This window comes from Sciurus vulgaris, assembly GCF_902686455.1.
Source record: "Sciurus vulgaris genome assembly, chromosome: 2".
Taxonomy (NCBI): domain Eukaryota; kingdom Metazoa; phylum Chordata; class Mammalia; order Rodentia; family Sciuridae; genus Sciurus; species Sciurus vulgaris.
The window spans coordinates 33,483,961-33,508,730 of NC_136462.1; the positions used below are offsets into that span (position 1 = coordinate 33,483,961).

A 24,770-nucleotide genomic window follows, 5' to 3' on the forward strand; every position below is an offset into this window, starting at 1 on the left:
CTTAAAACTATCAGTGAGCGCAGAGGAAATGACAGAGGCTTACAGTCATTTTGCTCCTGTCAATTCCCAGTGAGCAGAGCATCCCCATTTCCATTCTTGGCCGTGGTGGTGGGAGTGGGGGGTGGGTGGGCGGGGGTCCTTTGTCATTCTGCTAAATTTTAAAGTTGCTTGAGTGTTTTTTGTTGCAAAAAATATACTTCAAACATTCCAATAACTTTAAAAATTTTTTTAGTTGTAAATGAACACAATACTTCATTTTTATTTATTTATTTTTTATGTGGTGCTGAGGATTGAACCCAGTGCCTCATGCGTGCTAGGTGAATACTCTATCACTGAGCCACAACCCCAACCCCCATAACTTTTTTTTTTAAGTCAATAAAGACTATGTCAAAAATTGCCATGAATCTAGAAACCCTGCAGTCATTTGTGTGCTATTATCCCTGGATAGAAGTGAATTTGCTGAGCTCAATGCCCTCCACCCAAGCTCCTCAGAACAACTGACTGAGGTTGGAACACCAGATGAAATTTTGACCATACAAAGCTGAGTGGTTGACCCTGGTTTAACCTTGACCTTATGAGGACTACCTTCTCAGCCCTCCTTTGGTTCAGCAGCTCAGCTATTTATTCCAAGGGCTGATTGAACATCGTGTTAGTGTCTCTTTGAAGTGTTTGATCTCCCTTATTTACCTAGTCATTTAAAAAGAGGGGAAAAGGTAGGCCCAAGGGGTTTTGTACTATTAAAGATTGTCTGGATTCCAACCACAAGTTCTTTGCCACTTTTCTGCTGTGCTGCGTGCTGAAGACCACGGGTAAGTCAGCACATGGTTCCTAACAAAACATTGGTCTTAGAAGCTCTTGTGCATAAGGACTTAGAGCACAATGCTGTAAAGTTGTGATTTGCATGAGCAGCATATTCTGGCTTCAGATGCTTTGCCAAGCTCATGGCAGCCCAGGGTCCCTGCACCAATGAAACATGGTAGTCTTAAAACTCTGGAATTCCAATTCCCGAATCAATCACGAGGATGCACATCTGATGTTTAGTCCAAACCAAGTGGCACAATATTTGTCATTGGAGTAATCCTTCAAAAAATCTAGATCAGGGCTTGGGATATAGCTTAGTTGGTAGAGTGCTTGCCTTGCAAGCACAAGGTCCTGGGTTCAATCCCCAGCACTGAAACAAACAAACAAACAAAAAGTTTAAAAAAAAAAAATCTAGATCATTTTCCTGCCACACTTCAAACTTACTTCCTCATCCTTCCCAATGATAATGCTACCTATCTTTCACAGAGCATCTATGTGACCAAAATGGCACTAAGCTCTTAGCTTCACTGTCCGTGAGATAGGTGCTCTTAACCCAGTTTTACAGTTGGGAAAACTGAGAATGAAAAAGATTCAGTAATTCTATCAAGTCATTTAGCTCGTCTGTGGAAGAGCTGGAATTCAATTCTGAATCGGTCTGATTTCATAGTCTTTGCTCATAACCAAGGATCAGCAACCTATTTCTGTAAAGAGGGTTAGTAAATATCTTTGTCTTTGTGGTCAACCTGCACAAAACACGTATATTCTTATTTCTTTTATAACTTTTTTTAAAAATGTAAAAACCAGTTTAGATTCACAAACCTTACAAGAACAGGCGTAGGGGCCAAGTTGGTACATAGTCTGCTGGGCCCACTCTTTACCCAGTACATACACTACTTCTTGGAATATGAAATGTCAGTGCCTTTGTAGCTAAAAATTGCAAGAAAATGGTAAGGGCCTGGGAGGGGTAGCAGGATTCCAGTAGGTGCCATCTCTGCCCTGGTGAGATAAAACCAGGCATCAGGTGACCAGTTGTGCCAAGAAAGGCTTCAGCTTTCCCTTTGAGATTCTTTCAGGAACCTCATGCCTCCAGCAACCCAGAGAAACCCAGGGCTAGAGGGAAATGACTCCTCGGGGAGTAGGAAAACTGCAGGGCAGAAGCTGTCTTTGCATCTGGCTGACCTTTCTCAACCTTTTCCCTCTGTACTTTCTTGATCATCATCAAAGCAGGAACCTTAGAGTCAGCAACTTTTTGTTTTTACACTTTAATTTTTTTCAGTTGCTAAGTGTTTGACTATTTGAGAGGCTCCACTGGTAAATATTTATCTCTAGCCTGGAAGAAGCTGCTGTTCCCCTTGCAAGTCTCACACACACAGTGTGGCTGCTGACCAGGACAACTGACTGTCTCTAGTGGGTACAGTCCACAGCTATGGGTCCAATCCCTTCCAGAAAAGTTTCTGGGCCAAGAGGCTTTCTGTGACTCCACTGCCCCATCTAGCAGCACCTCCACCTCCTCCCCACATGTTCTCCTGCCCTCTCCTCCTCCCTGGCACAGACAGTCTTCTGCCTGGCAAAGGAAATCTTGTTTCCATGGAAGCCTCATTAAATCTGCATCTTGCTCAGTTTGGGTTTGATCACGGCTGCCAGAAGTATTTTTAGCCCGTGCAGTTGCGTAATGAGATGGGAATTGGAGAGGGAGGAGGGGACTGTATGGACAGAGAGAAGATTAAAAGAGAGAGAGAGAGAGGGGTAAGAAGAGAAGGAAAATCTCAGAAAGAGAGGGTCTCACAAAAGAGTGAAGAATGGAGCACTTCTCTTGAGTAGTTTCTCCCTGACTAGCTCCTTCCTGCCGGAAGCCCGGATGCTTGCTGTGACAACTGTCCAGGTCACATGTCCGGGGAACCTCTGATCTCCCTTTCCATGAGCTCAGTCAGCTCCAGCCAGGGTGACACTTAAGCCCGGGGGTGTGACTGGTGTTGCTGCTCATGGGTTTCCCTCCCAGGGGCCAAGGAGGCAGAGCAGAGAGCTGGTGATCTGGGGACCTGCGGTGTGCAATGTCAGCACATCGTGAAGGGAAGAAAGGATAGTGGTAAGACAACAGAAGTTTAGGACCAAAAGAGAGGTTTTGCGGGTCGGGAGGGTCTATAGTGTGATTGGTGCTGGACCCCAATGCCAAGCACATTGGCTGCTGAGAGTCTGAGAACTCTTGCTTTTGCTCTTCAGCCAGACTCTGCTCTCACCCTGCCCCCCCACTACCGAGAGTTCAAGAAGCTGGCTCAGTTGTTCGCACTGGAGTTGTTGGAGTGTGTGTGTGCATGTACGCATGTACCGCACACTAAGAAAGAATACAGGTGGAGAGGATGGCTGTGCTTACTGACCTGCACCACACCCGGGTGTTGCAGGCATTCTATGCACGTAACTCATGTTCCTTTCCCTAATTCTATGGACGAGGGGACTAGGTGCTTACTGTCTCCATTGGACCCACAAGGAAACTGAGGCACAGAGAAGTTGGAGAACTTACTCAGACTCACCTAGCTACGTCATGGTGCAGCTAGGTTTGTCACCCAGGCAAGCTGATTTGAGACTCAGCAAACCTAAATCAGCAATGCCTGCTGGCCTGTCATACATTTTAGACAGCGTTCTGTGCTCAGAACCATTTATAGTAACTTTGTATTGATGAGCTGAAAGTAGTCTGCAGATGTGCTGCCGGGATTTCATTCATCCTCAAAGAGGTGGTTTTTTTAAAAAGAGGTTTTCTGAGGGCGGTTTCTAAATTCGTAAAAGTCTTTACGACGGAGGTTCTCGCGAGTTCCATTTTCTGGCTCTCCTGCACTGCTGCGCTCCCCAGACCTCTCGTGGGTTTTCGTTGCCTCCATTCTCCTGAGCCCCGCTGCCTCCCCAACCATTCTGGGGCAGCGCGCAGTTTCTCTCCTGGTCCAGCTCTAAGGTCTCTCTGCTCCTTTAATTTCCCACGTCTCTCACCATTTCCCAAAGTAAAAGGATGGAACCAAAACTCATTCATAGCCCCACCTGCCACAGCCTCTCCTCTAGATTCTGTCGGGACATGAAGATAAACGGGGGACGTGTGTTGACATGTGTTGAGTGTGAATGATGCTACCAACAGCTCCATCTCTACAATATCCCGAGGAGCTAAGTGCCATAAATGCCCCACTTGACAGGTGAGTAAACCGAGGCACAGAGTTGGAGTAACTCGCTGAAGCTCACACAGCTTGTGAGTGGTTGGAAAGCTGGGCCTGTGCTCTCTATTGCCTCCCACTTGAAAACATCTAAGGAAACATTTGAGATATGGCAGCTGCAATATTCTTGCACAATAAAGCAGAGGTCAACTGCCCTGGAGTTACACTGACCTTATTGTTCATTGTCTGGCTTGTTTTTAATCACAGCCTCAAGTCCAAGGACTTGCCTGGGTGCGGTGACAACCAGACAGTGCTAGCAACACCAACTACCATGTGATTTCGTCAGGGATGAGGCTCAGCCAAGGGCATGGCAGGAAGAGCACACATGTATTACCCTTGTCACTCTCCTGGTTCCAAGAACAGGAACCCACTAAAGGTCTCTCTGGAAAACACAAAAGTGGAGTGTATAAGATAAAAGGGTAGCTTGCAGAACTCAAAGAAGGGCTGACAGGCCTGCCTTCCTGTTTCTTTCTCTCTCTCTCTCTCTCTGTCTCTCTCTCTCTCTCTCTTTCCAGACTATCTTTCATTGCTTCACTGTGCACATTGGAAAACCTGCACCAATGACTCCTATTTATCTATGCTCATTTCAGCATTTCAGGCAACCAGCGTGTCCTTAAAACTCCACATCGTGGGGAGAAAGCTTGTGTCAGGGTTCAGCTGAAGGGCAAGGAAATGAAGTACAGATATGGCTGTGGGGTCCATTAGCAACAGGGAGGCCAGGAAGGAAGCTGTTGTCATGGTCCCCCTGACAGTTCACAAGGTCAAGTAGCCATGTCTTCTTCACAGACAAGGAAATGTGGCCCAGAGGGAACCTGGCAGGGATCCAGTCCCAGGACTTGGCATCAGTGCTGGGTCCACTGGACCTGGTATCTGATCTCTAAAGGAGGTGTGGTTTCTCTACTTTGCCACATGCAAAGAGCACTGACTAGTCAGGGAGGAGTGGGTGCCCCTGAGGAAAGTCGAGGTCCCAAGGACGAAAGCTTCTAAAGTGGAGTTCTGGAAGTTCTGGTCTTTGGAACGAGGACCCTGGGTGCTAAGAACAGCTCTGTACTAAATTTGTTGAGACCTTATGGTGCTGACATTGAGTTCACCTGGATTTGAATTTGGGTCCACAAAGTCTATGTTCTTTCTACCTTGGGACAAGTCTTCATAAACCTCCCAATGTCGCTATGAGGATGGCTGCTTTCGGATAAAATTGCAGATAAGCAATCCGAGGCTCAGAGGATGAGCAGCCAGTTCAAGGTTAGACTGGGAGCCAAGGGTGGACTCGGCGCGGTGCCTGATTCCTGAGAGTCGTGCGCTTGCCACTTGCAACACTCCTGCTTTCTGCTTCATTTCCTCGTCCGTCAGATGGGACCGATAATACCCATCTCACATGGATATTGTAGAGGAAAAAACAGATAAAAGAAGAGAAAGTGCTTTGAAAACCAGTGCAGCCCCTGCAGATGGGAATTATTTTTGTTTCTGTCACACACCGCCAGCCCCTGGGGCTTTGCTGAGCTGTTCCCAGCTCAGAGCTCTGGAGCTGCCCGTCCCCATCAGCAGCAGCAGGGAAGGTCTGTCTTCATCCTAAGCAAGGCTGACAAACTGAGTCCCACTCTTCCCCATGTCCCCATGCCGGGAGGGAGTGTAGCTCACTCTGTGTCCTCCTTTGTTGCTGAGGGAAAGCAGAACCCAGAATGTGGTCTCAGCAGGTTGGGGAGATAAGGAAATGTATTTTTCCCCAAGATTGCTTTTTAAAATACTTTCATTTGTAGATTCAAATTATGACTGTGAGTTCCTTCTAGAAATACAAGATATTTCAAATGATGAGGGCTTTTCGTCTTATAATTGAGGGATGGGAAGGGGAACTGACATTTACTCAGCTCCTACTGTATGCTGGAAAGCTAAGTGAGTGTGGGCCATTCTTGCCACGCAATGTGGGCTTTATCATTCCATTTCACCGATGGGACTCTAACCCAGCAAGAGTCCATGTGCTGGTTCCCACGGACAGGTGGTTGTGGGAGTGGCACTTGAACCCAAGTCTCCAAAGCCCCCATCTTTCTACCACGGCCTCCCACTGGAGGAGAGGCCCTGGCCTGGACATCAGAGATGTCTCTTTCCAGTCTAGCAGACTGGGAATCTGCTGGAAGAACTCTCGCCAAGAACAGCAGGCAGGAAGGAGAATCAGAGCTATAAGGGGCACCCCCAGGCAACTTGCCCATGCTAGCCCACACTGTCCAGCCAGCTGTCCTCATCAGGCTTGATACCAGGCTGGCTGTGCTCTTCAGGGACATCCTAGATATTGCATAAGCTGATGGGGGCCTGTGAAGGAGCAGCCTGTTGGGTTTCACTGGGGTTTAGCCCAGCTCTCTTAATTAGGGCAGGTACCAGGGGCGTATTTCCAGAGATGGAGCAGATAGGCAGGAGACTCAGGATCCATTCCCCTGCCCTAAAGCTGAACTGAGAGGTTTCAAAGCAGTGGCAGAGTAGGAAGTATCCAGAAGTTTTGGTTGATAGTCAAGCCAGAAGGACAGAAAAGAAAATAACTGTCAGGCTTGGGGAAGCTCACCTCAGTCCTCGACGGAAATGCACCGGGCCAGCTCTTGCAGCAGTGACCCTGCCTTAGGCATTTGTTTATCAAAGCAGATCTGTCAGCCCTACAGTGGCCTGTGTGCTTAAAGAAGGCCCTAACATGATTCCCTGAGAAAGCATTTGCCAACAACAACAAAGTGCCACCGGATGTGTGTTTCCATCCCATCATCTCCATAGCCCTGTAAGGCACAGGAGACCTTGTGACTCTCCCCACTGGGCAAGTGGTGAAAGCAGGGTCCAGAGAAGTAAACTTGCTTCCCCAGGACCACACAGCTGGTAAACAGTGTCCATCTCAGCTGTTCCATTTCCTCCACCCAATACTCTGTGAACCATGCAAATAGGAAGCCACTGGGCAACCAAATGGCCCACCATAGAGTTTGCAGGCTCCATTTGCTCTCATTTTATCTTCCAGGACTAGACCCTAAGAGACCTAATTATTCTTGGTTAGATAAGAAATAGCCAACATTTGTCAAGGATGATTGACCCAATCCAACAGAATAAACTCAGACTCTGGTGGATGGTCAGTGAGTGTGGCCCCCATACTCCCCACACAGCTCTGACGTGTGGTCCCCATGCATCTTCCACAGTATGACGTGTGTTCACTCTCACCTCAATCCTGATTCCACATTACAACAAATACCATTTGCTCTGTTTATGGAGCCACTACTGAACACCAAATACTGAGTTGACTACTGGAGGTAGGGATGTGAATAAGATGATTGACATTACCGGAGAGGATGCTTTGGTTCCAAAATGGCAAAAACTCATCTTCATTTCACTTTGGAGACAGGGGGACTCATTGACTTCCATAAGCAAAGCAGAAGAAGGAAAGCTCATGGCATGATCACAACCAGGCATTCAGATGTCTCCAGGATTCTTTATTCTCATTTTGTGCCTGCTTTTTTCTCTTAGACTCTCTCCCTCCACCAGGCTGGAGACCCAGCTATAAGGAGTCACCGGGCCCTTATTTTTAGCTTAAACACTAAAGATGGGTTGTCTCTTTTGTGCTTAGATCATCTACTTTGCAAAAGATGTAAGTTAGGTGAAAAGATGGCAGCCCCCACTGGAACCACATGGTTCAAGATAGAGGAATAAACATCCAGGTCAGAGGGAGTGGAGGAAGGTGTTTGTGGCTCAAGGTGATATATAATTCCCAGCTCCTGACTTTAAGGAGGCTGTTAGTTTAGCGGAGGAATGGCCTGGACAAGTAAGCCAACAGCTGTAATCCAGTGCCGTGAGCTCCACAACACAAGAGCTCCGGGAGTCAGGAAGAGGGGTGTTGTGTGAGTCTGGGTGTGGGTGAGGAGAGGTATCACAAAAGCATTAAGGGGAGTCTGAGGGATACTGGAACATACCCTCAGAGGTTGCCTGGGAACCATGAAGTACACAGGGAGGGAGGAAATTTCAAACAAAAATTAAAAATTGGGCTGGGGAGATAGCTCCGTTGGTAGAGTGCTTGCCTCTCAAGCACAAAGCACAAAGCCCTGGGTTCAATCCCCAGCACTGCAAAAAAAAAAAAAAAAAAAAAAAAATCAGCAAAAACACGGAAAAGTTTGAGCATCCAGGAGCAAGGCAAGTAGGTGAGCAGATGAGGGTTGATGAGGCCCTGACGTTAAAAGTCCTTGGAAAATGCCTGAGTTAGAATCTCACGCACCATGAAAGGATTTACTTAGAATAGAATCAAAGACCAACCTAAAAGACATATACAGGCTGTGAAGATGGGACAGCCGGTGACCTGGAGGAAATGTTGGCTGGAAAACTGAACGCCCATAACGTGGTGATGTTTTAGGGGCCTTTGCTTTGGGAAGGGAGGAAAGAATCTCAAATTGTGCCAGTAACTAGTGGGCTTTCCTGTATGTATAAAATGTTAATAAGCGCTGTTCTGAGGATGATAGTAAGATAGACAAAATAGATCACAGTGCTATTTGTAATTCACGGTTATTAAGTTGGCCTGTCCTTCAGGTCGCGCTTTTTATACATGACTTTGAAAAATCAAAGGTCAGTTAAGTTTGAAAAGACTATAGAAAGAGGGAGATTATGTTGCCTCAAGTTAAAAAAAAGAGCGTTAGAGATGGTGATTCAAATGATCAAAAGCACCAAGCTGCCCGCTAGGATTCAAGGGAATGAATGGTGTGCGCCTCAGAAATCAGATACGTGTGAAGCAGTATGGAATGAGATTAATACTAGGCGTTTGAAAGATTGGAACTGATATAGGATTTTCAGACTCCGGCTTCAAGAAAATGAAATGAGACCTAATAAAGGAGAGTCAGAGTCTAGGGAGTTTGAAATATTAGAGAAAGTGAAAAGCGAAGGTTTGTTGGGAAGGAAGAATGAAGAGGCAAAAAGAGTAGCCCTTGGCACACAGGAGATTTCCCCACCCCTCCCTTCCCTCCTGGTTTAAAAAAAACTGGTTTCCTTTAGCTAAAATGATTGTAAGGCAAAATTTCATTCCTTAAAAATAAGGAACTGTTTTGTGCTGACTCCCATCATAAAATCAGAGTTCTGATGCCATGAAATAAAAATCTCATAATAAAATGGGTAGAAAACTTGATACCCTGCAGAATGAAAGATGGCAGCCCACTCAATGCCATGCTGGGCTTGATTGGGCACAAGCCATGATTCTCCTGCTGGGGGCTGTGGCTACTGCCCAGCGGTTCACATTTTCATTGCAGCCGTTTTCTGCATATTTTCAGATTTGTGAAATTCCTTATCTGTCAGTAAATGATCTTTACCCCTTAGTCCAGGGTTATTAACCTGGAGTCCATGGACCTTTAGGGGTTTGATGAACCCTCTGAAATCATATACAAAATATTATGTGTGAGCATGTACATATTTCTGGTAAAAGGTACCTGAATGATCAAAGCAGCTCACAACCCCCGCCCCAAAAAGCTAAGAACTACTTCTTAGAGCAAAGGGTAAACCAGTTGTGACCAGGGCAGCTCACCCCATCGGGATGCAGTTACGCACTTCAATATCAAGTCTACTTCAGCTGTACAGATGCATCAAGGATGTATTACGGTTATTCTATAAGAATCATACATTCAGCATGTTTAGTTTATTTAGAATAAGAACCACTATGTACAGTTTCCTCCAAAACACAAAAGGTTCTGCCTTTGGTAGGAAAGAGCATTATTGGACTCACAAAGTGCCCTCGTGTTTATATTTCAACCCTGAAAGGTAATTGTGATTTCACTAAATCAAACCTTTATACCTCAATTAGGAAAATGCTGTTCAATTGGGGCTTTTAGGGGTGAAATGTAACCCTTGCAAAATGCCAGTGCAGTGTACTTTTATCTACTAACAGGCACTGAGCTTTTGAACTTGACAGGCAAGCAGCAGGACTGCACATATTATGCAATATGTTTAAAGACTCACGAACAGTCAGTTGGAATGGAGGAGAAGATACACATTAAGAACACAGAAATGTTACGGAAAATCAACTTAGAGGATAATAGGAGAGAACATAAGCAAGAATATTTCTGGTAAAACATTGATAAATCAATAGCCAGCCAATGCGTTGATCAAAGAAATTATCTTCTGGGGGAAAACAATGCGAGTCGATTGGAAAACAAGCAACATGCTGCATGAAAACAGCAAACAGGAGCCACAATGGCTTGATTGTGTGGTGAAATAATTAACAGCTGGAGTTAGCAAAATATGTCCAATAAAAGAGAAAGAGTAGTTAGAGGAAAAATCATTCCAGCAGATCTCTTCAAAATCAAAAACAATGCAGACTATACTTAATAAAAACTTATTGTATATTTCAAAATAGCAAGAAGATTTTAAATGTTCCCAACACATAGAAATGATAAATATTTGAGGAGATGGATATGCAAATCACCCTCATTTGACCATTGTGCATTATATACGTGTGGGAATATCACAGGGTACCCCATCGATATGTTCAGTTCTCATATGGAAAAACAACAATGACAAATGGAGACAATTATCTAGAAAATAAAGGGGAAAAAAATCTCATTTAGGCCTGAATTTTCTGGATAACTGATAAAACTTCCTACATATAGAAGCCTTGGTCCACTGCTTCCCTCTCTGAACATTCCACGTTGAAGAAATCCTCTACGTAGAGGATTTAAAGGTATTTTCTTTGTGTACATGTTCCGAGTATGTGCCTCCTGGCTTCTGGTTCCTCATGTCTAGTCATTCTCCAAGTTGGCATGCCCAACTTGAAAGGATCCCTTTCAGAACTGGCTCCTTCTCTTCTGAAAGTGCCCCTCTCTATCCATTGCTCCATGACCTCTTTCACTCTGTGTGAAACCTTAAATTTATCTTTTACTTTGTCATACCCACTTTTTTTCATTCAAAACATCCCTCTCTCTCTCTCTCTCTCTCTCTCTCTCTCTCTCTCTCTCTCTCTCTCTCTCTCTCTCTCTCCCTCTCTTTCACTTTGGTTTTCATTCTTTCATTTTGTGTTTATGAGTTCCTGCCACATTCTGGAACCTGTTCAAGGTGCTAGATGTAGGCTCCTCAATAGCAATTTCAACTTAGTGTGGAAAGTGTCATCACAGAGACACAGGGTGCTGTGGGGAGACCTGGGGCAGGGGTCACCCCACTCCTCTAAGGAGGTTGGAAAAATTTTCTCCAAGAAGGAGTTTGAGATCGGGACAATGTGCAGGAGCTGAGCAAGAAAAAGGAAAAGTGACAGTATTCCAGGAACAACAAAAAGAGAAAACTTCTTTACAGCATGCTAACAAGTTTGAAAGACAATGAAGAACCATCGGAAAGTCTGGAGGGAAGGGCAGGCATAAGGAGATTTGTAACTTGAACAGATGGGGAGAATGAAGTTGAGCGGACCAGGAAGATGGATTAGGAGACAGTTAACCAGAATCCAGGCCAGAGACTACCAGAGACCAGTACATGAGAGTGTTAGCAGGGAAGGAAAAGGAGGAAGTGCTTTCACAAGTCATATGCAGGTAGCAGCAGCAGAATCAGGGGCCTGACTGGAAGTGAGGTAGTACAGAGAGGGGACCAGCATGCAAGAATGAATGAATGGTGTGGTATCATCAACCAGCATGGAGCATGAAGAAGGACAGGAAGCTCTGGTGAAGAAGATGGGAAGTTCAGCCATGGGATGTTCGCATTTGATAGCCTGAAGGTGGGGCAGTTCCAGGTGGTAAGGTTCAAGGTGTGGACTTGAGAGTGGATGGCTGAGGTGGAGGTAAAGTTATTTAAAATGAAAAGATGAGGGACTGAGGGCCAAGGAGTTTTAATTAGTCATCTCGGGCACTAACGTCATCCAGGATGCTGGCAGGAGGACTGTGAGCCAGGTACAAAAGCCATCACTGTTGAGGCAAGTGACTCAGATGTCGGAAGAGTGGCAGAAAGCAGCAGGAGAAGAGTTCATTGCCTGATGGGGAAAGAGCCACTACCTGAAGACAGCAGGGAGGACAGAACTGTCCCCAGCTGACACAGCTCTGGGGGATCTGCTTCTAAATCAATCTTCAGGAGAAAACGGCAGCATCCATAGGGAATGGGTGGGCTGGAACTTCCCCAAAACGCCTACCTTGAGGAATTCTGTTCCCGAGGGACCCCTATCTGGTGGAGAGGCTTCGTTGGGTCTCAGAATGTCACCAACCAGATGAGCATCTCATTGCTTGCCCCCATAATCCTTCTCCTCTGGTCAGAGGGACCAACCCATTATCTGCTGAGTGCTCTTAGGGAAGAACACTCTTCCCTAAGCAGGCTTTCTGTCAGCCCGGCAGTCGTAACTGTCTGCCCATCAACCACCTGAACCATCCATATTCCTGATGATCAGTCCCGTCCCAGGTCTTCCAAGGACATTTTAATATCTGCCAGGTGATCATTCCTCCCACTCGCTCTGCACTTCCTGTAACACCCAGCCCTTCTCTACCCATCAAATCTATTGTGCACTTACGTTGGCTGCAGATGTTGCTCGGTGGTGGAGTGCTCACCCGCCACCCATGAGGCCCTGGGTTCCATCCCCAGCACCACACGTACAAAATAGTATTATGCACTTAAGTTGCAATCTCTTGATGGATAGAGAATCCAATTTATACTTCATCAGTTTCTAGTACATTTCCTTACGTATTTAGATGCGCCATGAATATTTAGAAGACTGGTTCGTTAATTTCCTATTTGACATGGGCTTCAAAGTTCTGTCCACGTGTATCTTTTATAAAGTAGAAATGACAGCTGGTACATGGAGCTCAAATCCCACAAAGCAAAGAGCATACAAGAGAAGGTGCTGATTTTTTTTCCCTTTTAGTTCTTGAAGCAATTGTTTTGAATTTGTTTGATTTACCTAAGAACTGAAATTGTGAATGGCAGTTCAAGTGATTTTTCTAGAAACTGGAGTTGAATATTTGATAGAGAGTAATTGCTTAAGACAGAAAGAGGGGAAGAGAGTAGCTCTCAAGATTTTTTTTTTTTTTAAATAGCACAGCAATACCCAAAAAAAGTGAAGATAAGTGAGATTGAGTGGCAAATGACTAAACCTGTTGGACACAAGCCCCTGTGGTCATTGACAGACAATGTTTATATGACTGCCAAGCCATCAATAGATAGTGTGTGTCAACAGCCAATTTCTGGGAAGTATTTTTTTTTTTTTTTTACAGTGGATTGAACTCAGGGGTACTTAACCACTGAGCCACATCCCCAGCCCTTTTTTGTATTTTATTTGAAGACAGGGTCTCATTGAGTTGCTTAGTGCCTTGCTAAGTTACTGAGGCTGGTTTTGAACTCAAGATCCTCCTGCCTCAGCCTCCAGGGCCTCTGAGATTACAGGTATACACCATGCGCCTGGCATTCTGGGAAGTTTGAGGAGATGTGGGAGTTGCCCAGCGACTCAAGAGCCTCTTTAGGAAGCCTGTGCTCCTTCTGAGTGCCTGGTCACCTTCTCCTTATTCTTCACATTAAACTCTCATTCTTTTCTCTTTTTTATGATGGTTATCCAATAACACTCTAGCCTGGACTTTGGCCCAGACATTTGGAGACGGGAATGATCCTGAAGTATTTTTCCCTTTGGTCAATTGTAGTAATTAGAAAAAATATGTTAGACCACTGGAGATTCTTGGAGAATTTGTTTCCTTGATCATGAGACCTGTGTTTTGGATAGTGGTTCCCGTGCAAAGTGACATCATCAGGGGTCGCCTGGCTGCAGTCAGTCACAGCCTTTGGAGCTGAAGCAGCTCATTTCCAGATACCTCTAACTCCCCACCCCCCAGCACCCCAGATCAGTGCTGGCAGATTTATGGGTGTCTGATTTATGGAGTTTGATCCATCTCAACAAAACATGGATATGAACACATTCGCAGAGCAAAGGGTTTGGCCCGGCTGGTAACTAAACTAACTATTTTTAGGAAACTAAAAATACTAATCCTACTGTTCTTGAGATTCCAGCAAAAGAGAACCCATCACACAGAAAGAAGAAATGCAGGTTAAAAAAAAAAAAAAAGATTTGGACCTGAAGTCAGACTAAGCTGGACTGGAATCCCAGCTTCATTTCACTTCTTTGTGCAACTTTGGATATATCACTAAATTTCCCTGATTCTCAGTTCCCTTTTCTGTAAAATAGAGGTAACCTTAGCACCTGCCTCGTAGAGAATTGTAATAAGAATTAGATGAGATTTGTTTAAAGCAATTAGCAGTGTCTGGAACACAAGGAACTGCAATAAATGCTGGTTGTGAAGAAGCCAGGGAGACTGGGAGGTTATGGTAGTGGCCACCACCTCCTTTTTTTTTCATTTTTTAATTTGTTCTGATTGGTTATACATGACAGTAGAATGCATTTTGACACATCATACATTAATGGAGTATAACTTCTCTTTCTTCTGGTTGTACATGATGTAGGTTGTACACATGCAGTCATATATGCATATAGGATATTAATGTTCCATTCATTCTACTATCCTTCCTACCCCCAGAACCCCTCCCCTCTTTTCACTCCCCTCTGGCGAATCCAAAATACCTCTATTCTTCCCTAGCCCCCAACCCTTTATTGTAAATTAGCATTGGCATCAGAGAAAACATTCAGCCTTTGGTGTTTTGGATTTAGCTAATTTCTCCAGTTCCATCCATTTACTGGCAAATGCCATAATTTCATTCTTCTTTAAGGTTGAGTAATACTCCATTGTGTACATATACCACCTTTTCTTTATCCATTGAACTCACAGCCTCGTTTTGTTTCATCAACTATTCTGTCATCTATTAACTTTGTGACCTTCAGCAAGTGACTTAACCTCCCTGGGCCTTAGTTTTATAATCTGTAAAAGAGGGGTAACAATAGTTCCTACCCTGTTGGGTTGTGGGGTCTTGATGAATTAATATATGAAAAGCATTATAATAGTTCCTGGAACATATTAAATGACATGCAAGTATTAACCATTGCTATTATTAAGTGATATGTGGCATAGGACATTTAGGAACTTTGGTCTTTGCAGGCCTTCCCAGTTTCATAAATCAGACTGAGTTTTCAGTATAAATATCTGCTCACTTCTGCCTTTCCCATTGGAATGTGAATTGCTGAAGAGCAGGAACGTGTTTTATTCATCACTGCGTAGCATAGCCTCTTATTAGGATGCCTGACATTTACTAGGGTCCATGCACAGTACTGGGCATATGGTAGAGATTCAGTCAATGTGGGTCAATGCAGGAGGGAGGTGGGTTGGGTTAAAGAGAGAAGGGCCCCAGATCTGGGCATCACACTACAGAGTAACCAGTTTGAACTACCAACAGTGCTGTCTACAAGTTGGTCAGTGTTTCACCTCATGTCAGTACCAGTAGAGTCCAGAGAGAATGTGTGGAAGGAAAGAGGACATTGTGATCTGCCAATATGTGTATTATTATTTAAATATGGTTTTTGTGTGTGTTGCTGTGTTTCATTTTAGTCTGCATGGAAATAGGATACCACCAGTCTGCTCTGCTTTCCAAGACTAGAGCTCAGGGATAAACTGTCATCAACAGGCTATGGATTTGGTCACGCAGTCACTATTTTTCAATATTTGTAATCCATGACATGTTAAGTCTTTGGTGCAAAAACAACATACCCGTCTTTTTAACTCCTTCAGCCCCTAATGCTTAGCACATACTCTGCCCAAGGAAATGCAGTAACAATTTCCAAATGGAATTGAATTTCTGAAGTCCAGAATGTCATTCACCTTTTCCTATCCCTGTCCAACTGGCTCATCTAGCCTTGTCTTTCCTTCCAATGGCCACTGTACAAACAGCACGTAAGCTTTCCCCAAGTATCTTTCTCCTCCATCATTGCACTTGACCCCTCCACCACTCAGTCTCCCATATCAAGAACTTAAGTGCCATTGTGTAAACGGAATTCTAGGAACCTGAAGATCCAGGGCTCTCCAGACCCTGAAGTCCAGTCCAGTTTTCTGAGTTGAGACAGGTCCTGCACTTCCCTCCCCAATCCCATGTCTGCCCTTCCTCGGTGAACATTCTCTGGTTCTCCATCAGGCATACAGCCATTCCAGAAGGCATTCCATTTTCTCCTGTCTTCATGCTGTGCGCCTGGACACCACGCTGCCCCAAGAGATTGCATGTTGGAGAGAGATGGAAAAGTACTTTGAAAGTGTGTGCATGTGAGGAAAATGCTAAGTACTCTGTCTGATCGCCTCAATGACAAGTTTGCTTCTTTAGAAACTTGACTAGACAGAGTGTGAGGAAAAAATGAAAAGACGAAAATGTGTTAAGCTTGGCTGAATAATGACCAGCAGGGTGAAAAGATAAGATAACCACCCACTTACAGGATTTCTATCCTCAAGCCCAGGAAGTTTGACAACAGCAAGCACTGAAACTTCTCTTAATGGAGGGCATGCTAAAAAAGCAACCACAGGGCCACTTTCAGGAAATAGAAAAGTTTACTACATAGAAGCGATGTCTAAGCCTATAGGCTATAGCCTCCATCTTGAAAAATAACCAAGATGATGTGCTCTTATTCAGGATCTTCTAATTAAAACAGATTCAGTGATTAATACCAGTGTTGTCGTCAACAAGCACGTAGCTATGAGTATACATCGAGTGATTTATGCCAAGCCATTTGCAGGAGAGTATCTCACTTAAACCTCACATCATCCCTTCATAGGTGAGAAAATAGAGGCTTGGTGTAGTGATTCCTCCCACCACCCCACCACCATAGAATGTCATCTAGCTATAAGTGGCAGAGTCATGACTCAAACATAGATGAGTCTGTCTGCAAGATCTCTGTCTCTTCTACCTTCCCTCCTACAGGGTGATACACTGGTCCATTAAAATGGACCATCTTCTTACTCTTATTTGACTACCTTCAGAATGCCTAGGTATGGGTGGGATGAGGCTTGTAGGCAGTAGGGTCTCCTTTTCTGAAGACATGGGCCTAATCTGAGCTGTGCCACTTACCTGCTGTGTGAATGTGGGCAAATTCCTTGACACCTCAGGGTCTCAATTATCACAGCCCTCAAATGGGTGTGCCCAGAGCTACATTAACACCTCTGAGCTGTTGTGAGGATAAAATGAAATAATGCCGTAAACAGAAGAGCCCAGTGCAAATACAAAGGGTTATTGACCTCCCGATTTTATTTTCCCTTTGGTTCAACTTCCTGTTCCCAGATGGAAAGCTCAATGGTTTAAGCTCACTACACTCTGACGAATGCTGGAGAACCAAACAGGTATATTATATGGCCATGTCCCTGTGGGGCTCACAGGACATTGAGCATGAGGGAGGACAGAGGTCCTGGGGAACTGGGTGCAAGTGGTAGCTGCAGACTGGAAATGAGACCAGGTTTGGAGGAAGAAGAAGGCCCCACAGGCAGAGTCCCAGGGGAAGGCTTCTGGAGGAGGTGGGATCTCAGCTCTGCCTTGGAGGCAGGGCTTACATCATAAATCCATCAAAGTCCTTAGTTGTCATAATAAAACTTGATTTAAGAAACAACTTTGAAAAATGTAATCTCCTGAGAAAGTAGGAAGAAGCAAAGGAGAAAATTGGGGGAAAATAGACTTCTTGGAGACTTCCTTCTACCACCGGGATTACCCCAAAGCATCCTAAGCAGGGTCATTTCCCCTGTCCCAAACTAGGGGGGAAAATTGAAAGAATTCAGTAGTTTAAAATTTTCATCATAGGAACTTATTGAAACGATCTACACTTATTTTATGGGTTAGTTTGGGGTAAAAGTATTCGTGAACCCTAGAATCAGATCACTGAGATCAAATTCTGGTTCTCTCACTTTCTGGCTTGGTGATGTTAGGCAAAATTATTTAACTTCTAATAGCCTCAGTGTCCTTATTCCAGTGTAGGCATGCTTATAGCAGCTTCTGGGGTTCTGGGGAGGATTAAATGACTTATTTGTGTAAAGCACAGCAATTTATTGTTTATAAGAGAGGGGATCAGCATAAGGCCTTCAGAATTTAGGGGAGCTCCAAAAATCTAGGTCCAACCCTGACTGCTGCCTTCAACAGAAATATCCAAACCTCCTTTCTTTGTGGTATGGGCCTTTCAACCCTTTGGTGAATGAGAAATCAAGCATACACCTCCCTGCACCTTTTCAGACTTTGTGCTTGGCCAGTGAATATATTTTCAGTCCAAACCTCACACTCTCTGTTAGGACTTTTCACATGATAAATACCCCTTTGATGCTCTTGAGTATGGCACCTGCCCCCCTGCAGAGCCTCCTCCCACGAATATCTGCCCCATTAGGCACAACGATGACTCCGCCAAGTCCAGGAAATGGTTGTGGCCTCCTCTGGACCCTGCTGCCTCCCCACCTAGATCAGAGTCCCAGAGGGCAGTTGGAAAGCTCTACACAACAATCCAGCCAGATCGCTTTGCAGTGCATTGTCTCTGTCTGTTATAAATGAGCCTGAGGAATCAGGTAGGAAAATAAATAGGTGATGCAATTATGTACTATCTCCAGTTTTCTGACCCAATGTTGCAAGGTTACCCCCAGTTAAATTAGTATTTATCAATATCTCCTAGTTTCTTGTACCCTAGATCTACTGTATTGAAATTTGGGCCAGTGACCTGGGAATCAGCATGCCATAGTCACCCCAGCTGTTTCTAATATGGTGCTTCAACAGCCACCCTTTGAGAAGTGGCTTAGAACTCTCTTCATGCAGGTGAGGTGGGAGGAGGAATTGTCTTAGCAGGACCCTCCACGTCAATTGCAGCAGCTCTGTTTTCATCTGCTTTGTTGGTTATATTTCACTACACACTTTCTCCACATAAATTATCTTTAGCTTTAAAAAAAAAAAAAAAAAAAAAAAAAGTTGTTTTTGGTAGCGATTGGAATACTGGAAAGAACATTGGGTTTGGAGTCCAGGTGGCCTGAGTTCAATTCTCAGCTATTTACCAGCTGTGTGACATTGGGCAAGTTGCCAACTCTGTGTCAGTTCCTCATGAAAAGATAATCCTACTTCACCAGGCTGTTCTGAGGACTTGATGAAATGATGTCTAACGGCCTCAGGAACACTGGATCATTTTACAGTGTAGGTTTTTGCCATCAACGTGGAGCCTGCCTGCCCATTCACATCCAGCAAGTATACAATTAAAGGAACGTTTTCCTTTCTGCCCTTGTGCGACTTTGGTTGTCCCTGTGAACTGAATCCATGACAAGTCTGTACCGTGGTGCAGAGATGTGACTTTCTTCCTGAGGACTCTGATCTGAACATCTTCCAAACTCCAACAAAACTAATGCCATTTTTCTACCCAAACCCATTTGCTGTCTCCTGACTTGATTGATAGAGAAGCCACTGGAGGAAGGCTCCGGGGGTAAGGCTGCATCTGGGCCAGCAGAGTGAGCCATTTTCAGAGTCCATCCTCTTTATCTCCCTTCTTCTTAAGCGCTTTTGCCAGCCAACACCTCTCCTTTCTCCTACAGCATCTCTTGATGGAATGCACAGCTAAGGATCCTTGAAGAGGACCAGTTTGCTAGAACAGTCCACAGCCAGAGCCACTGATCTCCATGGCTGAGTCCCATCCTCACTTTCCAGCTGTCCTCCCCCTTCCTGTTCCACCATCACCATAGCAACACAGTGGTGTAAAATATAAAAGAACTAAGGCATCTAAATATAGTCTGCGTCTCCACACTTCCAGCATGGAGCCTAAAACCTGTGGGGTGACAGCTAGACGCATCCAAAGGATAACTGGCCGCCAGAAGGGAGGATGAGTCAAAGGAAGGGGTCAAGGAGAGAAGGAAGGAAAGGAACAGTCATTCACCGAACCTGCTGCCTGTGCTTTCTCATTTAACCTCCACTACCACCCAATGTGGATGTTCTCCACGTTACTGCTGAAGACAAAGCCGCTCAAAGAGGTTAGGAACGCAGCCAAGTTCACACAGCTGTAAGCAACAGAGCTAAGACTTTAACTCAAGCTTCTGTTACCCCCAGAGTTTCTTTGTTCTTCCCCGCATACCCTGTAGACAGGTGCAGGGGCCATCTTTTGCTGGGAATACTGGGCTTTTTGAGCAGATCATAAAAACGATTTGTTTAGAGCTCAACTAAATTATGAGATGATACTAGACCAAATATGGATGTCCTAAACAACCCCCTGTGTGTCTCAGAGCTGAGGAGAATGAGGGTTGGTGAGGCTGCTGTTCCCAGGGTGTGCCAGGGCATTATCCTGTGCTAAAGTGGAACTTATACCTGTGCAAAAAGGTATGATTAAAAGCCCTAACCCAAAGAATGCTCGCTGTGATTTCCACTATCATTCATTCCCTCATTCATTTGAGTATTTTTATTAAGCAGCGGACACGTGCTCAATTCTGGAAATATAGAGACACATAAAGCAAATACAGCCCTCTACCCCCACAGAGCTTAGAACAGTGAAGAAGACAAATGAGAAGATGATTACACAGTTGATGGATTCCTTACAACTATGACATATCCTGTGAGTCCATACCAGAATACCACCTGCCTAGTGATATCAGTGGAATGGAAATATAGAAGCTCCTACAAACCAAAGAAACCCCTGGGTCAGTTTTCAAGGTCATGTGCATTTTCAAGGTGAATATGGATAGTGCTTGCTGCAGATCTGTTCCCCACCCTGTGTCTCCATAATATCGCAGAGTCCATCTGATAGCTGTTCAAGTGAGGCTTTGAAATCCAACAGCTAGATCCTGATGGAACCTGGCAGTTAGGAAATTTATTATGTCTTTTTCTTCCAGTCCTTGGTGTCACTGACATGAAGTTGAGCGTGTGTGCGAGGGTGATTGTGTCATGGTCATATCTGGACCGGGTGATCTGGCTGTGGCATTGGCTATTCAAGGACAGCAAGAGTAGCACTAAGAAGTGCCTGTGAATTATGCAGGAGCGTGAGGGAAGAGAGTAGGCCTTAGATTTGTGAATTTCTGTGGATCCAAAGCTTTCCAAACTACCTGCAAGGCAGCAAATATGGGGGGATGTTGTATGAATGAGTTAGAATTAGATAATATACCGTGTGCGGAACTCTTGAGCTCTTCAGAGAAAATGCTGTCTAAATACATAGTGTTCACATCAAAGATAATGATACAGTACTCTATTTATAGTGCTGTGCTACCTACCTGCCAGCTATTTCCCAGGGATGTGGGAAAGATGAATGGGCAAGATCTGGGGAAAGTGCTTTGAAATCCTTGATTAAGGGCCCTCCAGGCAGATGTAGGGTTTAAAATGTATTATATTATTGTCACTGTCGTTATTTTTTTTTATCACCTCAGAGTGTCACTGTCTTTCTTTCTCAGGTGAATGACTCTGTCTGATTGTTTCATGCCCTGAATGTCCTCAGAAAGGCAGCAGCCCCCAGGTGTGTAGTATAAGCAAACATGATTTTTAACCGAGCTGCCTGCTACCCGCAGACCCTCGCCCGTCTATAAACCCAAGTTCCTTTGAATTCCTCCAACAGGACAGGAATGTGTAAATGTCTTGCTTGAAATGAGTATTAACTGCACATCTTCTGCCCCTGGACAGAGTGGAGAGGTGGAAACGGGAGGAGGGACAGCTGTGTTCTAAAGGGAAGCAGACAATCCCACGCCCTCATTCGGCCCAGCAGAGTAAGGAGCAGAGCTCAGGAGGATTCATTAGGGGCTGAGGCAGTATGGGAAAGGACGTTGACAACTTGGAACTGGTACTACAAAATCAGATGCTGGCATCTCTGGAAAAAGAAAAGGGCATGGAGTGTGGGGGCGCTTAGGTGTCAGTAAGAGAACCGACCATTTAGTGTGTGAACTACCTTCTCCTTATCCAAGGCTGAGGAGCCCTCAAGAGTACAAATAGATCCCACTGATTCTCCCACACATACCCCCATGGAGATCAAATGGACCCTCGAAGGTCTGTCTACTTCTAGCCAATGGGATTTAGATATGCAAATGAGCTGCCTCTGCACTAAGACCTAGGAGAAAACAGTGTTGGGTACCAGGGAAGGTTGACCTTTGACAGGCACTTGGTTCACATTGGGGCAGCAGGTGTGAGGGAATGATGGGCTCCATCTCCAGACTTCCTAAGGTAGGGTAAGGCCAGTATGCAGAGTATGAAAATGAGGAATGATGTTGTGGAAGCTCAGGACCTCCCAAGGCACACCCCTTTGTCTGCAATTCATTCTCGGACCGTACCATCAAGGTGAGGAAATACCCTGCCTGGTCCCAAATCAGCACTGGTCAAACTGCCAGTATCTCAACCTCTTCTGATCCTGCCCTAGGAACCAGGGGAAGCATGATTCTTTTCTTGCTTGCTCCAGTATAATGTAAGCAGATCATCATCTAATTAAGTAACACTTACGACTGCTTGCTCTTTGCTAGTTACCATGCTATTATCCTGTTGAATCTTCTCAAAACCCCATGGGGTAAGCCTTATTATTGCACACATCTTCAGATGAGGAAACTGAGGCTCGCAGACAGCCTCATTAAATAATTTGCCAAAACTTGTAAGTACTGCCCACGGATACCTCTGATTCTAAGGCCAGTGCTCATAGCCACTGGATACGAGGGGATCATCATTTTCATAGCATCAGTCACAGGAAGGAACAATGGAGGCTGCGCTGAACCAAAGTCATTACTGAATACTTGACGTGACAGCAGAGCCAGAATTCTAGCCAAGGTGACTCCTTCCTTGCGTGTTTTGAAGGCCAGGAGAAGGAGTTTAGACTTGTTTGAGGAACAGAAAGGGAATTATTAAAGTGATTGATACAACACTCTCCACAGAGTAGCATGTGCAAAAAACAGAATCAGTGAGACCAGACAACAGCACCTCTGCAACCCTCGCAGTGTCCCTTGGTGACTCTGGAGCATGGGTTCTGTGGTCAGACAGTCCTGGTTCAGATTCTACCTGTGCCACTTACCAGTATTCACAATTCATTCATTCATTTGACAAATATATACCAGGCACTAAGTACCAGAGGCTATTCCAGGTGCTGATAAATGACACAAAAGTTTTCTGCTCTCATGGAGATTCTTGATCTGATGGAGGATCCCAACCATACATAAACAGACAAGATAAAAGTGAAATAGCATGATTTCATGGAGAATTTCTGGAACACCAATCAGATTCGGTAGACTAGGAAGTGGCATATAAACTGGAACATTTAAAAATAATCTGGTTGAGGATAGGATAGTGAAACAGACATTATTACCTCATGTACATATATGACTGTAAGACCAATGTGATCCTACAATATCAGAAAAAATGAGAAATTACACTCCATTCATGTATGATCTATCAAAATGTAAAAATGCATTCTACTGTCATGTATAACAAATTAGAGCAAATAAAAAATAAAAAATAAAAATCTGGTTATGGGAATGTCTGAAAAAGAAAATTCCCAGGGACTAGAGAGAGCTGGTGCAAAGGCCCCCGGGGCAGGAATAAGGTCAACACATTCAAGAAAATAGAAAGAAGGCAAGTATGGCTAGGGTAGAGTAAATGGAGAAAGATGGTAGAAGGTGCTAGGAAGGCAAGAAAGGTTGATCTTGGCAGGCTTGATCAGCAGTTGTCAGTCTGGGCCTGGGGCTAGTAGGGGCAGCAGCACCTGGGAACTTGGTAGAAATGCACATTCTTAGGCCCCACCCAGACAGACCTGCTGAATCAAGAACGCTGGGAATGAGACCTGGCAGTCTGTGTTCCATCAAGCCTTCCAGATGATTCTGAGTACACCAAAGTTAAATTTCAGAATTTCTCAGCTAGATTATAATTTCAATTGTATTCCAAGCACAATGGGAACCTGTCTGTGGTAGACGCAGAAGAGTAGGACGTTAGGATTTTCTTTTAAAAGTCAAAAAAGTCCTCTGGCTGCTGAAAGGAATAGATTGCAACAGAATGAGAAGAATGGATGCAGGACAGGAGGTTAGGTGGCTGCTGTCCTCCTAACCTACCTTGCCTTGAGTCCAGGCGAGTGGTGACAGTGGTTTGAGTTGGGACCAGAGGAGGGATCCCAGGAGAGATGGATCATGTGAGGAGTGGAGGGAGGCGGCTCACACGTCTGACAAAGGTGGGTGGGCAGAAGGAAAAGCATGAAGGACTGGCCGCCATTGTTCAGAAGCACACTCAAACACAGCCTCCCTCCACCATCCCCCCACTGCCCACCAGGAGGGAGCACAGTGGAGAGCTGGGCCAGGGCAGAACTGGACTCTGAGCAGAGGGCAGGTACCTCCTCTAGTGGAGAAGAGAAGAGGAGGAGCTGGGGAGGAGCTGGGGCAGCGATGAACCATAGGCTTGGGGCGGAGGCATTGGTGGTCTGACTTCCTGACAGATTTAGTTAGGGTTAGCTCTGTGGTGTGACCTGGGAGCCCTATTTATGTTGCATGCACACACACACACACACACACACACACACACACACACACACACACACTGCTGAGTGAGACCTGCAATTTCCATAAACAAGGTTTGTGGGATTTGCTCCTATCATTAGCAGTAAAAATCCCAAGACAGAAACCGGCCTCTTGTTCTCATACAAGCTCAGTGAGGGTGGGTGGCTTAGGAGAACCCCGCCAAGTAAGGAGCAGCCACAGAGCTGAAGCCCAGGTCTTTTCCGAGAGCAGCAGCGTCCCCTCCATTAGACCACAGAGCTGTTAACCGAGGCTTGGATTAGGTGAGGTGAGCGTTCCAAGTACAGATGGGGAATTGTCTCCATAAAATGTTGACAATTTGTCCATCGTGGATTTTTGGCATCAATTCTGATTTTTCAAGCGTTGCATAAAATGTCACTTAGCTTGATTGCTGAGTTTGTTGGTGCTCCCTTATCTTTTGCACATGCTCCTCCCCACCCCCACCCTG

General features: G+C 45.0%; 1 protein-coding gene across 8 annotated transcripts in view; it reads left to right on the plus strand.

Annotated features, from left to right (window-relative positions):
• The window catches only part of SLC8A3 (solute carrier family 8 member A3), a 133,106-nt gene that overhangs the window by 79,099 nt on the left and 29,237 nt on the right, over positions 1-24,770 (plus strand). The window lies entirely within an intron of this gene.